Genomic DNA, 14,673 nt, shown 5'->3' with positions numbered 1-14,673 from the left:
AACCGACTGTGACACGTGCTTTAGGTTGAAATCCTTCCATGCTGGTAGGGCAGAAGAGGCAGGGTAGAAACTGCTGTCCATTTCCAGAAAACATTAAAGGCCGGGGAAGACCTGAACTTGAGGGATCATGGAGAGAGGGGATACCTGTGAGATACCTTGGGCACAAATGTGCTCAAATTCAATGGCTTTTAAAAACATCAACTCTGGCTGCAGTGTGCAAAGCAAAGTAGAAAACATAAAGAATGGAGCAGAATGGCCTTCAGGCTGTGGACGTAGCCCCTGTGTGAGGCCCAGAGCCTGGCCAGCTTGGCTGCGACAGAGTGGTCACAGTGCGCATCTGAAGCAGAGGTAGCAGAAGGAAGTGTCCACTGTGGCACTGACCAGAGGCCTGTCAACCAAAGTGCGAACGCCAGAGACGGGATTTTTTTTTCTTACGTAGAGAATTACAGAGGACATAACACATTTTAGACATTTTGAGTTTTAAGAAAAAGTGGAATATTCAAGGAGAATAATTCAGGAGAATGAGGAAATGAATGGGCAGACCATGAAAAAGGACTCCAAGTTGGAAATGAGATTCTAGAGCTGATAACTGAGGCCAGGAAAGAGGATAGAGCTGGTTGGAAAAGCCATCAGAGAGAGGAGAAAGGGGTCAAGGATTCCACATGATCTAGAGACTGAGTTGTCTGGGAGGGGCAGGACCGGGAGAAGGGAGCCTCAGAAAGGAAGGGAATCCAGTGTCACTAGGAGGGCTCCCCTGCCCGGCCGGGCCTAATGTACACGTCATTAATTCCTGAAAACAATTCACGTCAAGTCGATGATATAAGTTTTTAAACAAACAAACAAATAAACAAGTGAGCAAGCTCCAAGATGGTAAGTTACTTCCCTAAGATGTGACGAGTACTGCCGGTGAAGGATGATCGGACTGGGCCATATCCAGCACCTCCCATCCACCAGACAGGGGCAGGTTTTCAAAGGAAGGCAGGATGGTTTATGTCACTGTCATCACGAGGTTTAGAAAGTCACCAAGGCCAACCAAGTGGTACTAGTTGTACAAGTGACTGAAGGGATTTCCTGGGCAGAGGGAGCGGGAAGTTAAGGAAGAGAAGACATGAAAATAAAACCGCACACTGTGGCTCGAGCCTCTGGCACACATGATTCATTGTCTTGGTAACCCTGTCTCACCAGCCTCAGCAGCCCCACTGCTCACGGGACAGGTGAGGCTCAGAGAAGTGAAGCCACAACCAGCTGGCTCAAGGCTCAGTGGGGCTGAGACATGTCAGGAGGGATTCACGCCCTGGGTCTGGACTGTAAACCTCCTTCTTTAGGGCAATCCCCTTCCTTCTTTACGGGAAGTCTCCTCTTTTATTTTATGGAAGTCCCCCTCCTTCTTTACAGGAAGTCTCTGCCTTATTCATCTGTGTCTCCTTCTGTGCAGAGGTCTCCTCCTTCCTTACTGGAACTTTCTCTCTACCGAAATTCTCCTCCTTCTTCATCTGAAGTCTCCTGAACACCTGGGCTTGGGAGGTGGGGGTAGCTATTTGACTCAAATACCTCAACAGCCCATTCTAAAAAAAAAAAAAAAAAAAAAAAAAACAATTAAATTAACTTAATTCAATTTACAGGGCCATCCTTCTCAGTTTCCAGAGTCCCAGGGCTTCCCTAAGAACGTGACCTTACTGCCCCCACCCTGCTCCAAAGAAAGTTGTGTGAAAGAATGTTTAGTTTGCTCTGCTGGCCACTGTAGGTGGATTTCATTGTTTAGTATCTCAATCCCTTTACCCAATAAGAGGTGCCCTGTTTTTTCATTGCTCCTGCATTCATCCCACAACTCTCCCTCCTCCTCCCCAGGCAGAGCCCTCCCCACCCCGAAACACAATCCCAGCCACCCCCGGAAAGTGCTGCCTGAATTGAGGTGACCCTGCTCAATGTCAGTCATCAGGTGACCTCGCTCCTGTCAGTGGTTACCAGGAGCCTGTGGTTGGGGGTGATGGAATGCTTTGGCTGCCTTTGGAGTTTTCTAAGTTGCAAAGTGAAGGCGATATCAGGGTGATATATTGGTCCTCTGCATGGGAAGTGGGGCTGACATTTGGTGGGCAGTATGAACAACCCCTGATCAGAAGGGCACAGCCACCTTCGAGAAGCAGTTTCCCTTATCAGAACACGCTTAGCAAAACATTTTCATTTTTCTGTCTCTTAACCATCTGGACTTTTGTCAAATCCGCTTTGTGAAGGTTAAATAAGTAAATATAAGACCAGCCGTTTGCAGCAAGCAGGTCATGCTACCTGTCAATGTTTGCCTTATTATTCATTGCAGTGTGTTTGTCATTTCCTTTGTGTGTTAGGGTTACAGCCTGCAATTTCCACCAATCATGTTCATTATTTAAATGAGACAAATGAGGTGTTGTCAAGGAGCATGATCCGAGTGGCATTATTATTCTGGCCTAGTGTAAATGGCATGACCTGTCTTGGGTTTCTAACTGCAGCAAGAAGGTGGCAGGCCATCGAGTTGACGGCAGGCTCTCCATAAATCAGGCGTTTCAGACGTTATGATAACTCTTATTAAAGAGCAAATGGATTTCTTGACATTAGGCTTTTATACATACCAGTCAGTAAATGTAAATGGTGCTGCGTTCCCCCAAAGAGATAAAACCAATTCAGCTCATGTGAGTACAGCAGGAAAAAAGATGCGCAATTCACTGAACGCAGTCAGATTCTGTGATGCACGTGCAACGATTTGAAAAGTCACAAACAGCAAAGGTACCCGTAATGCACGAGCATTTTATCCCTACAAGGGACTATATAGCCAATAATTACCAACATACTATGTCAGTAATCGATCCACAATTTAACATACTACATTATTTTACTTTAAATTGTTATCGGAATATTTCCTATCATAAATAGTCTGCAGTAATTAGATGACAAAAATGGGATAATTGTTATTGCTATTACTCTGCTTCAAATAATGTCCTCTCTGGCCATATCCTCACCAAACTTTCATTAGCCAGGTGTTGTATACTAGGTTTCCTGTTATTTTTTTTCTTGATCTATATTGTTTTCTTCTTTAATTATCATATTCATTTAGATATGTGAAAGGAAATATGTCTCTAAAAATAACTTGTCATTTTAAAAACCTGTAATGATCTGTTTGTATTTTGGAGTGTTTAACCATAAACTCTGGAGGATTCAGGTAGTATCTTAGTGGAGGTTGATGTAAATCCTGAGAAACTGAAAATTACACAGAAATTAACATCTGGTATAGAAAAGTAATCTTCAAAGATTATAAAATATCTTCACAAAGTAAAAATCAGTAGAATTTTGTAATTGCACAAATAAAGATATTTCAATTATAACTTTATTCCTATATGGAACAAAGACATTTTCTGGATCAGAGATGAGATGCCATTCCACATATATATTTTTTCTAGGCCCCAGTAAAGGTCATAGTTTTTGTTTTAATCAAAAAAAGATTGGGACAAACTATGAAAGACTGAGCCTCAATTATGTTGCCTACCAATTCAAGGACCTAGGAGGAAAAAATATATATGGAAGATATCTGGAAAAGAACAAAAGGCATGTCTCCTTGTCTGGGGCTGGGAATATCCTTGGAGCCCAGAGTTAGAAACCTGCCTGCCTCAAGGAATCTTCAGTGATGACTGAAGGAGAGCTTCTCTTGTGTTGAGAGGCTGTGGATGGTCAAAAGTTGTGGCAAATTGCTCAAGGTGTGAGAAAGTAGAAAGCCAATTACTCTTCGCCAGAACCCTGGACACATGGAGCTCTAAGTTCCAACTTTGATGGTTGAAAGCTCTGAGACTTGGAAAGGTCAAAGGTTGTCCTTGTGGACAGTGCAGAAGTGTCCGGAAGAAGCCAATATGGCTTCCCAATACCTAGTCTGGTGGAATCTCTATTTGATTTATCTTTGTGGCTAAATAGACTTGTCTGTCATCCACATATACTCTGCACTTGGGCTAAACAGCTGCCTCTAGAAGAGGGTGTCTGCAAGGTTCGTGTACTGCCAAAGAACAGTAGGGAATTTGAAAGACATGGAACTTTTACAGGAGGGGATCCCTATGGATTGGGCTTTGGGAGTAAACTTCCCCAAGAGTGAATTCACAGTGTTCTCATGCAACAATGCACTGGAATACTTCTTTGAGCAAGTTGGCCTCTTCAAAGCCAAGACAATCAGTATTTTCTAGATAATAGATTTTTGCTGTGACACTGGCCTTTTTCTGAACAACTGGTTGTTTCTCCTTTTGTAGTACTTACCTACAGGGAGAGGGGCCAGTTTGTTGGGGTCCTTTGATACCATGTGCACAGCTCCCTATAACATGGCACAGGCCCTGGCATGGAGAAGGTACAGGATAAAATGAACAAATCATAAATGTGCTTAAATAAGATGACACCTGGGGCCAACATGTCCATTTTTGAGATACCCGTGAGTATATATTTCTGCATATACCACTTTATTCAATCATGCATATAAAAATTCTATATTCTGTCCCAAGGTGTGTCTCCTGCTTTTCTCTTTTAAAGAAAAAGTTCAAGGGTTTACATTAGTGTTTCCTCATCAGAACAGGCAACATGGTACTGAGGTTGGAACAAAAACGGAAGTCACCCCTCACTTTTTCCAAATAAAGCCCCACATTCCTCTTTCTGAACATATTTTTCTTGACTCTGAGGAAAACTTCAGCTATTCCTTATTGTCAAATTCAGGTAATTTTTCCCAATATAAATACAGTTGGTGAAGGCAGTGGATGAGAAAAGAATTTATTGAAAACAGTATCAATGATCAGTGTGTTTAATTCTTTTTAATTCTTTGACCTTCATTGCCCAGAATGTGTGTGTGTGTGTGTGTGTGTGTGTGTGTGTGAGAGAGAGAGAGAGAGAGAGAGAGAGAGAGAGAGAGAGAATGCGTGTGTGTCTTGAAAAAGATGCCCACACACCCTTCATGTTTGCATCTTCTCTTCCCTTTGTTTTCCTCTTTACTCCTGTACTTTTCCCCTCTTTGTGTCTAAGAACCCACACACACACTTGACACTACACAGAAATAACTGATCTTCATCTCCATGGTGTGGTCTTTCCTTTTGAACAATTTCAGCTCCGTGTCTGTCCACTGAAAGCCAGTGACCACACTGACTGGTCCTGCACTCGTCTGTGTTGCGGGGTGGGGGGGGGGGGGTCCACAGTGGAGAGGGGGTAGGGAAGGGGGAAAAGGGGAAGAAAGAGCAAGTCTCCTGAGAATGGGGGAGACACCTTGATTCTTAGCTTAGCCCAGTTGACTCCAAAATGTTTGAAATTAAATACATCTTTTTACCGTATGCATGAATTTCCTTCCAAAGATCTACATCTGTTTTCCATGAAAAAACTTTTTTAAAATAACACAAAAGTTAATGGCCTTGACCCCATTTCTCGTAAACTAATAAACCTGTAGTTGATAAGATAATTTGACTCTCCTTGTCCTGGGTCACAATAAGACATTTCCACACATTTCCTTCTGTCCTTTGTCATTGTAACTGGCATTGAAGAGTAACACAGCCCAACTCTGCTCACCCAGCCTGAGGGTTTCCGGCTTGAACTGGGAAAGGGGAAAGCAGCAGCCCCCTTCCCGCATTCACCCCTGGCATCTGTGCTCTTCCAGGTTCTCCTCTGTCACAAACGATTTATACACCTCATCCCAGAGAAGCTCAGAGGGCAGGGCCTCATTCGTAGGCTATCTCGGTGTTACCTTAGCAATGAGGAGGCATTCTTCCTCAGAAGTAAGGTGCACACAAGGAGAAAGAAGACATACACTGTGAGCGGTGAAAAGGAAGTCATTCTCCTGTCCTACTGCATGAAAAAACTCCACTTCAGCACCAGAACAGTCAGTCAGGGCCTGGCCATCTGTCCCCAAGTCTGGCTGTGGCTTTATCTTCCCCATTCTGACAGCAGACATCCACACCAACCAGCCTGCTAGCACTCGAGGTGTGGGAGTGGGGGATGAAGGTTCTGCCTCCAGGAAATTGCTCTCTGAAAGCATCCCCTGAAAATCTTTATCCCTACACCCCGTTTATTGTTCTTATGGCATATGTCATCATTGCCTGACATTATACTTCATATTTGTGCAATTATACAGTAGATGTCTTCCCACCAGAATGTGGTCTCTCCACTCACTCTTGTGTGCCACAGTCCAGAAGAGTTCTCTGCATGGAACAGACTCTGGGTGTCTGTTGGAGAAATGAATGATTAATTCTGTGTTGTCAAACATTGATTTCTAGGTCCCCATAAAGCATTTTATTGCCAGAATAGTTTACATTTCTTAGCTAAGTTTCTTCCTCTGCTTACCCATTCTTTCCACCATTTTCCTGTGAATGGCTGAACATAGGAATAATAGTTCTGTAGCATCTATGTTGACTAATTCCAACATCTCTGTCTTCTGTGGTATGCTATTGATGTTTCTTCCCTTCTGATGATGGGCCACTGTTTTCTTGAGTTTTTCCATACTTGGCATTTTTTACATTGTATATTCCCTATGATGTAAAGAATTTGGATTCAGCAAACTTTCTGTAGATTTTGTTGGATTTGTTCCTACAATCAATTATATTTTTGGCAAGTAGCCTTGATCCTGTGGAATCTGAGTTTTAGGCAATCCAGAAAGCTTAAAAGAGTGAGTGAGCATCCCCAGAATTACATATCTTCATTAAAAACAACAACAAAAAGGCACCCTTCCTTTTTAAAAATCATTTCCCTATATTACTTCGAAAACTAAATATTCCAAAAGAATTGGATTTCTTTTCTGTTTAAAACTTAAGCAGACCCTGTGCTGTTAACCATCTGCATACTCTGGTCTCCTGAATGAAGCTTGTTGCTACCTGAAGCCCTGTCTGATGAGGGCCCCCCTGCCTGCAGGTTTAGCACTTCAGGAGCCAGGAGCAGCCCTCGCCCAGTGATGGCAGGGTGTTGGAGGGTACACCTCAGCTTCTCTCCCCAGGGAGACCCCTCTAGAACGTGTAATTCTCAGTCCCACCAGTGGAATCGCGTCCCAGTTGCCCTGTGTTACCCTATGGATTATCATCGCTCTCTTTTTTCCTTTCAATACTTCCCAGTTTGTTCATCCTGCACCACCTCCCAAATGCTTGCCTCTGGGGGAACCTACCTGAGGAGACAGTCAACAATTCATGAGTCTTTGTTTATTTTTCTACTCAATAGAACATTAAATAAAATCAAGGACCATAGCTACATTTCCTGAGATTTCATAGGACCTGAGAAAATTTCACAGGCCCTGAGAAAATTTCATAGGACCTTCAAGAAAATTTTAATGGAGAATATAATGAACGTATAATGCACTGTTATGTGTTAATGGAACTAATTTTAAAGGAAACTGTTTGTCATGGGTAAATGTCAAATTCCAAGGTATATTTTCTTTACTGAACTATGTCATATCTTAGTTTCATTGTGATTTTCGTACTATTATAACAACATTTTAGAATACTTATTTTTCTTAAGTTGAACCCAAAACAAAAAAAGGTTACAAGGAGTGGTTGTTCGACATAACGATTGATGGCTGTGAGTTAACTGCTGGTGTAATAGCAGAAGATCTTCCATCTTATGAATTTATAACGAACTGGCTTCTATCTTCACTTACTAGAGTTCCGCAAATCTAGTGGCAATCTTATCAAGTTATACGAGGACAAGTAAATGTCCAATCCTGTTTCAGATTGTTTGTTTGTTTGTTTCAGAAACAGCTTATTATTATTTAGCAATTTAACATTACTAACTCAACTCTAGCTGAAGCCTAATCAATTCATCTGGTTATTTTACTTTGTAACTACTTTCTAATGGATGATAAGGTGAACAAATTGATTGAATTATTTCATCAATTCATGTATTTATTCACTGATTACTCAGAACCTTATTCTGTGACCCCCACCCCCTCCGGTGCTGTAGACACAGTAGAGGTGGGGACCCAGCCCCTGTCCTCATGAAGTTCCAGATGGACCTTCTACTGTTATCCTGTCCATAAACATGTGATTTTCTCTTGGATTTTTACACACAAGAACTTTAGTATAATTTTGGTTGTTGAAGAATTGAAAACTGATGTAAGAATATTTTTTATAATTGTCAACAAACATAAAAGTTGAGGAGTGCACATCCCTGTACTTTGTCTCAACAAAATTTGCCCATAAATCAGCAGCAGAGGACTGATAATTAATCATGGCTTGTCCTATTTCTATGTACCCATTTGATGGGAGAAACAAGAGAAAACCACAATCCATTTTAGACTGCACTATATGGGTGGGCCACGGCATCTTAGAAACGGAGAGTGATATTCTCAGTAGAGATGGATAAGATTGCTGGGTGCCTTACTTCACACATTTTGAATGTTCTACTCAGTATGGGCAGGAGCTAAGGATGGCACTATAATTGGGTCATGGAGCTCAGTCCAGGTCAAGGGTGACACATCCTGCTTAGAGATCTTGACGCTGGTTTTCTTTAGGTGGAGCTGTTTTGCTCTTCCTTTGAATTGTTATCCTCTGAATAGCAATGCAATATTTTGTTTCCAATATTTTGTGCTCAAGGGAACAGGTTATGTGTGTGTGACAGCTGTGAGTTCAGGAAGACTTGCTGTGATAGATAAATTTTCCATTCTACAAACTTTTTAGATTCCAGCAATCAAGGGATATGCAGGACTACTATCGATTAAATATACAGATTGTGAGAGAAGAGATGAATATGCTGATGGCGATGAAGGTGAATGGAGAAGAGACAGAGACAGAGAGGGAGAAGCTGCTGAGGACACTCCATAGGAGGGAGCAAGGACAAGGGGAAGGTCTGCACCACAAATCACCATGACCGGGGACTGTGTCGGTGGGGTTAGGTTGGACTGCGTGTGATCGACACCCGTAATATAAAGCTTCAAAGAGAGATGTTTGACATAAAAACTGTCTATATTGAAGGTGCTCAGCATGATGCTCAGCTATACATACGCATTGTGAAACGAGTACTACAGTCGGGCTAACCTCCTCACATAGCTTCCTTGCGTGTGTGTGTGTGTGTGTGTGTGTGTGTGTGTGTGTGTGTGTGTGATGAGAACCCCTGAGGTCTACTCTCTTAGCAAATTGCCAGTGTACAACCCAGTATTACTGGCTCTAGGCACCAGGTGGTATATTAGACCTCTAGAACTCACTGATTTTATTTAACTGAAGCTTTATACCTTTGACCAACATCTCCTCTTTCCGCCTCCCCTCACCCCAGTCCCTGGTAACTATCATTCTACTCTCTGTTTCTATGAATTCAAACTGTTTACATTCCACATACAGGTGAAGCCATGCAATAGTTTTCATTCTGTGTCTGGCTTACTCTACTTCTGAGTCTATATTCAAATGAAATGAAATCAGTATTTTGAGGAGATACCTGCACTCCCATGTTTACTGGTTCATTATTCACAATAGCCAAGATATGGGAACTACCTAAGTGTCTATCTATGGGCAAACAGATAGGAAACTGTGTGCTCCATCTCTATCTCTCTCTATCAGTATCTCTATCTCTATCAGTATCTCCGTGTCTATCCATATCCATGTCCATTTCCATATCCACATCTGTATTTAATGGAATGTTTTTCAGCCTTTAAGAAGAAGGAGATAAAACCTATATAATGTTACTAACCAATGTCATTTCAATAAATTTAATTTTAGAAACTATCTCAAATAAATAAATAAATAAATAAATATCCCGCTACCTCTGACAAGATGGATGAACCTGGAGGACATTATACTAAGTGAACAGATTTTTTTGACAGATATTAGTCTATAGAGATTTTCATCTCCCAACATACAGACGGAACAAACAATGGCCTGTAGGGCAAATCCAGTCTCCTACCTGTTTGTGTAACGAAAGTTTTATGGAACGCAGCTATCCCCATTGCTTTCATAACTGCCTATGGCTTCTCTTACTCTGCAGCAGTAGAGCTGAGCATTTGCAACAGAGGAAGCTGGCTTCACGGTTTTCAAATCCAAAATATCTGCTCCCTGGCTGTTCACAGCTGGAGTACGCCCACTCCTCTCTTCTGTCACAGTGTGGACAGCGGCATTCTAGACCCAATCTCAGGGACTCTGCTGTTCTACCAATCCTCCCCACCCCAGGTGTTCCAGGAGGTGTTCTAGTTATCGAGCCCCATTTCAAGAGGCAAGCAGGAGCGGATGCTCCTGCTTGCCCAGGACATTCGCTCAATTCTGCCACAGGATACTTACACTTACATGACTCACCAAAGCTTAGTCTCGTGACCATATTCAGTCGCAAAGGCACTGAGAAATTCCTTTAGGCCAGATGGGCTGACCTCAGCTGAATCTCAGACTCCTTCGCAGGAAGCAATGACATGAGGCAGGGATAGGATTTTACTTAACAAATCAAAGTGGTCTTGAATAAAAGTTGGAGAATAATGCTTGGCATTATCTATTAAGATGCTAATAGTTTTTCACTAGAATCTATATAATTAAAAAGAAATCTTGGCTTAGTAGAATAAACCACCAAATAAATATCTTTTCATTTGCTACCCGAAGTACTCTGAGAGAAATGTTCTGGTCGCATCTTTAACACAGTTATAACAGATTATTCCTCTGCACGTTTCCTTTCAATTTTTCTTGGAGAAAAATCTGTCACAGAAATACTTGAACATTAGAGCAAATTTCAGACTATAATTTATAGAATGTTGCATACCATTTAGCTAGCAGATCATAACTGTTCCTTTATAAATGTCATAGGAACGTTCCATTATATACTGCAAATGTGAAGCAAGAAAATTTTCAAACATAAATTACAAGGACCCTTGAAATGTATAATACTTTGCAGACAGTAACGCTTTACCAGGCTGTCGTGATCTTTCATGTAAATATGGACCAATGTCTTTTAAAGGGCTGCTTTGTCTTCCCAGTTGACTGAGACATCTCTAAAGAAAGTATATGTTTTAAAATTATATTTAGGAAACTGCGAAAACAACTTTGAGTCAATAGGCTTTTGAGAACGACTGGGCGGCTCTGTGTGGCATGGGCAGTTTGTGTGAGATTTGTTCACGCTCATCCTCTTATCCTTTCATGTTGAAACTCACTCATGGGTCCAGGACAACACTGCAAAGTCCTGCAGCATGGGGGCCTGTCACCTCCAATCCACTTGCTCCCTCACAGGAAGGCCACTGTCTTTGGTGACCACGCGAACTGTGCCCATTTGAATCAGTTGTCCATGTTACCACTAGTATTTTAATGTTTTCCGCAACTATGCTGAGCTATCTGAGTGGGTTTTACCTACAACTCCCCGGTGCTTTGCTCTGTGTGTCTGTTTATTCTTGTGTTAAGGTGATGACTGACCAACCCCTGTCTAACCCTGCCACCTCCCTGCAAGAAATCATAGATGCACATTCCTGTGTTTCCCCCATTAGAAAGCCTGCGTGCACTGATTATGAGTGAAGATGTTCTGATTCTCTAGCACAGGAATCAGAATAACTGAGAGGAGCGGGAGTCTCCCTGTGGTGACCCTGAACTGTGATTGATGCCTTTAAAGGGCCAAGCAGATTATAATGAATCGGTACATACTCTATGCCTCCCCATAACTCCAAGTGCACAGAGAGTGTCCGGCTCAGTCTGTCCCAGGAATTGTCCTGAAAATGGGGCCTCAGCATTGTAGTTTACTGAAAGCTCTCCAGAAAAGCAGAACCCAGGTGATTTGGGGCCTTATTCTTGGGAGCTGCAATCAGTATGAACTGATTTCCCTCTCACCATGGAGTCTTTCTTGGAACCTTTTGAAGACCAAATAATGAAAGCTAATGTGGAGCTAAGAGAGGGTCCCTCCGGGAGGGCGTCTGACTTCTGTCCAACCAACAATGATGCAGACACTTCTATCCCTGGGGGCCAGGCCTGGGCACCTCGAGGTTAAGGACCAAAGGAAGATGACTTCAAACAAACTTCCTTTTTCCCTAAGATCTTGGATTCTGCATTGGCTTTCTGTTCTCAATTAAAATAGCAAACTGTCGAATTGTGTCTAAATTTCCCCAGAGGGAGGGCGGAGGGCTTCTGAATGCCTTTATTTACCACCAGGTCCCTGAGAAGGAAAATCTCCATTAATTTCCCAGTTGTGAGAGGCTTTAGGGAGGGGCCAGGGGGCTGCCTTCATTCTTCCCTCCTGGTTCTCATCCTCTCAGCAACCTTTTCATCAGAGGGGCTCGCACCCCACCCGCTTCTGGTTGTTAACTGAAGCCGAATTTGTCTTCACACTTCTCTTCAGGGGGGGTCAACACTGCGGGTCCCCATAGCTTCCTCCCAGTTTTCCGATGCCTTGAAAGGCTCTTCTGGCTCCTTCTATGTCCGGCCCCACCCCTTTTTCTGTATTTCAGAACAGACACCCCTTCTTTCCAACTCATGAATGTACACTCTTTAGCCTCATTTGAGATAACCAGGAGAACTGTTTAGGTTGAATTTCATGGGACATTATCTTAAAGTTATGAAGCAGAGGCCTTCCTCACTGCATCTATCTATAATTTATGAAGACTGCTTCTGAGGGTACAAACACAGGTCTGTGAAGAAAACAAAGTATCAGCGAGGAAGGAAAGTAAAAAAGGTGGGGAAATGCACAGCTGCAAGGCCTGCCATTTGCAGCAAGTGGGACATGGTGATGGGTAAACAGCAATGAGCCACGAGTTGAGAGTTAAGTTTTACGTAAACCTCTCCTCCTTCCGGAACACTCCGCCCTGCAAGGAGCATAAATTAAAGAAGCCTGGACGCTTCCTAATCCCAAAGAATGAGTAACAGAATCACGCTTGAGCCAAGAGGGAGTCAGTGACAAGAGCAAGGGTTGCCGGGACAGGTCCCCAGGGCGCGCCAGGCCACCACCACCCTGGGGCGGCGACCTGGTGGCTTCTGCTCCAGGAAATGGCCTTCTGGTTCGCAGCGCTTTCTCTGAGCCGAAGCCGGGTGATAAAGTGCCGCTCTTTCACCAGAAAGAGTGTTTGCTTACTATTTCATCATCCCCTAGAGGCGCGCAGAAAGAAAATAAGCACATCAGTTGTCATTATGACAGGATAAAAATGGAGCCATCATATTTCCATACCACAAGGCGACGAGCAGCCCACCGAGTGGTGAGTTATGGACTCGCTCGCTCTCAGTCCACTCTGAGTTAATATTATCTCCCCGGGATAATTAGAGTGAAGTTCAATTGCTGACCCTGAATTGCCATGTGGGCCACACCACGGGTTTTGACACAGCGTTTTACACATTTATCTTTTCACCTAACGCGCTAAATCTGCATGGCGCTGCTGATTCATCTTGCAGCGCCGCTTCCAGCGGGTACAGCGCTGGCGCAGGGATCGGCTGCGCCCCGCAGTCCCCTTCAGCGCAGTGGGAGCGGCCCCATTACGCTGTGTTTTTCTGCCAATTTACGCTCCTCTTTGTGCTAGCTTATTGTGGTCACTTCTGAAGCCGGGTCAAACGAGCTTTTCCCCATAGGTCACTCACTGCCGACTGCGGTCGTGCCCACCTCCCCGGGGACCCGCCTGGGGTCCATCTTTTCTGTGGCTGCGTCTTTGTGAGCCGTACCCACAAAACTCCCATTGAAAGCCAGGGGCCCCTTTATTTCCACTGAGAGTAGCGAGGGAGACGGGAGACGAGGCTCGTTAATCTTTAGTAAGCTTCCACAGCAGCCCCCAAGCCTGGCTGAGCGCTCACTGTCACTTCTGACTCTTCCTGAAGCAAAAGGAACCCACCACATCAGCCTGGCACCATTCAGGCGTCCTCACTGGGGGGGCGGGGGGCAGAGCAGGAGGGGCCGGGAATGATAATTAAAGGGTATTGTGTCCACAAAGCCACGGAAACAGAAGGTTATTAAGTCAAATAGACTTCCATCTAAAAGCCACGCATATATTACAACTTGCGATTTGCAAGAGCTGAAAAGATGAAAACTTGGAGCCCCGTTATCTTAAACTATTTTATTTTATTTATTACAAAATGCGAAAAGTCAGGGTTTGGTCCCTGTGGTTTTGGGGGATACCAGGGCTCCCAGGCCCCTGGGAGTGGAAGGGAAGGAGCTGAAGAGTGAATCTTCAGGCTGCAAAGGCAGCAGGAACCCCTGAGTCCCGGAAGACCATGCCAGGCCCTTGGAGGGCAGGCAGCTCTTCTGAGCTCATTTTCTGCCACAGCCACGAGGCCTCTTGGGGACGGTCCAGCCACTCTTTTCCTCATTGCTCACGTCCCACATGCAGTTTACAAGACCTGATTTTTAGAGAACGGAGTGGATCACAACAGTTACCAATAGGATTAAACTAATACTGACATTTTATCAGCCTCTCAGCTGTAAGACTGACTCCCGTAGTTGGTTTCCGGAATGCCTGCAGGGTGCTTCTCCTCTGGACCCAGATGGGTCTGGGTTTGAATCTCAGATGACTAAGCTTCGCATTCCTGGTCCACCTGAATAGTTATAGCGCCTTCCACCATCAGCGAGTCAATGGGAGGCGGTACAGCCCACTGTGCAGAGTACATGCTCACCTAAGGAGCATGTGACAGTCCTCTTATCCCCAGGGAGCCATTCATTCATCCTGGGGTCCCTTTCACCCCACTGCAGACCAGCTCTTCGTGTCCTTTGTATTATTTTAATGGCTAAAATTGTTTAGCTGTCTTAGATTGTTTGTCTGAGTACCGACATACAAGATGGCTGTTT

The sequence above is a fragment of the Rhinolophus ferrumequinum genome, chromosome 7 (genome assembly GCF_004115265.2).
Source record: "Rhinolophus ferrumequinum isolate MPI-CBG mRhiFer1 chromosome 7, mRhiFer1_v1.p, whole genome shotgun sequence".
NCBI lineage: Eukaryota > Metazoa > Chordata > Mammalia > Chiroptera > Rhinolophidae > Rhinolophus > Rhinolophus ferrumequinum.
The sequence above is the reverse complement of the archived record's forward strand: the minus strand, read 5'-3'. Positions refer to the sequence as shown.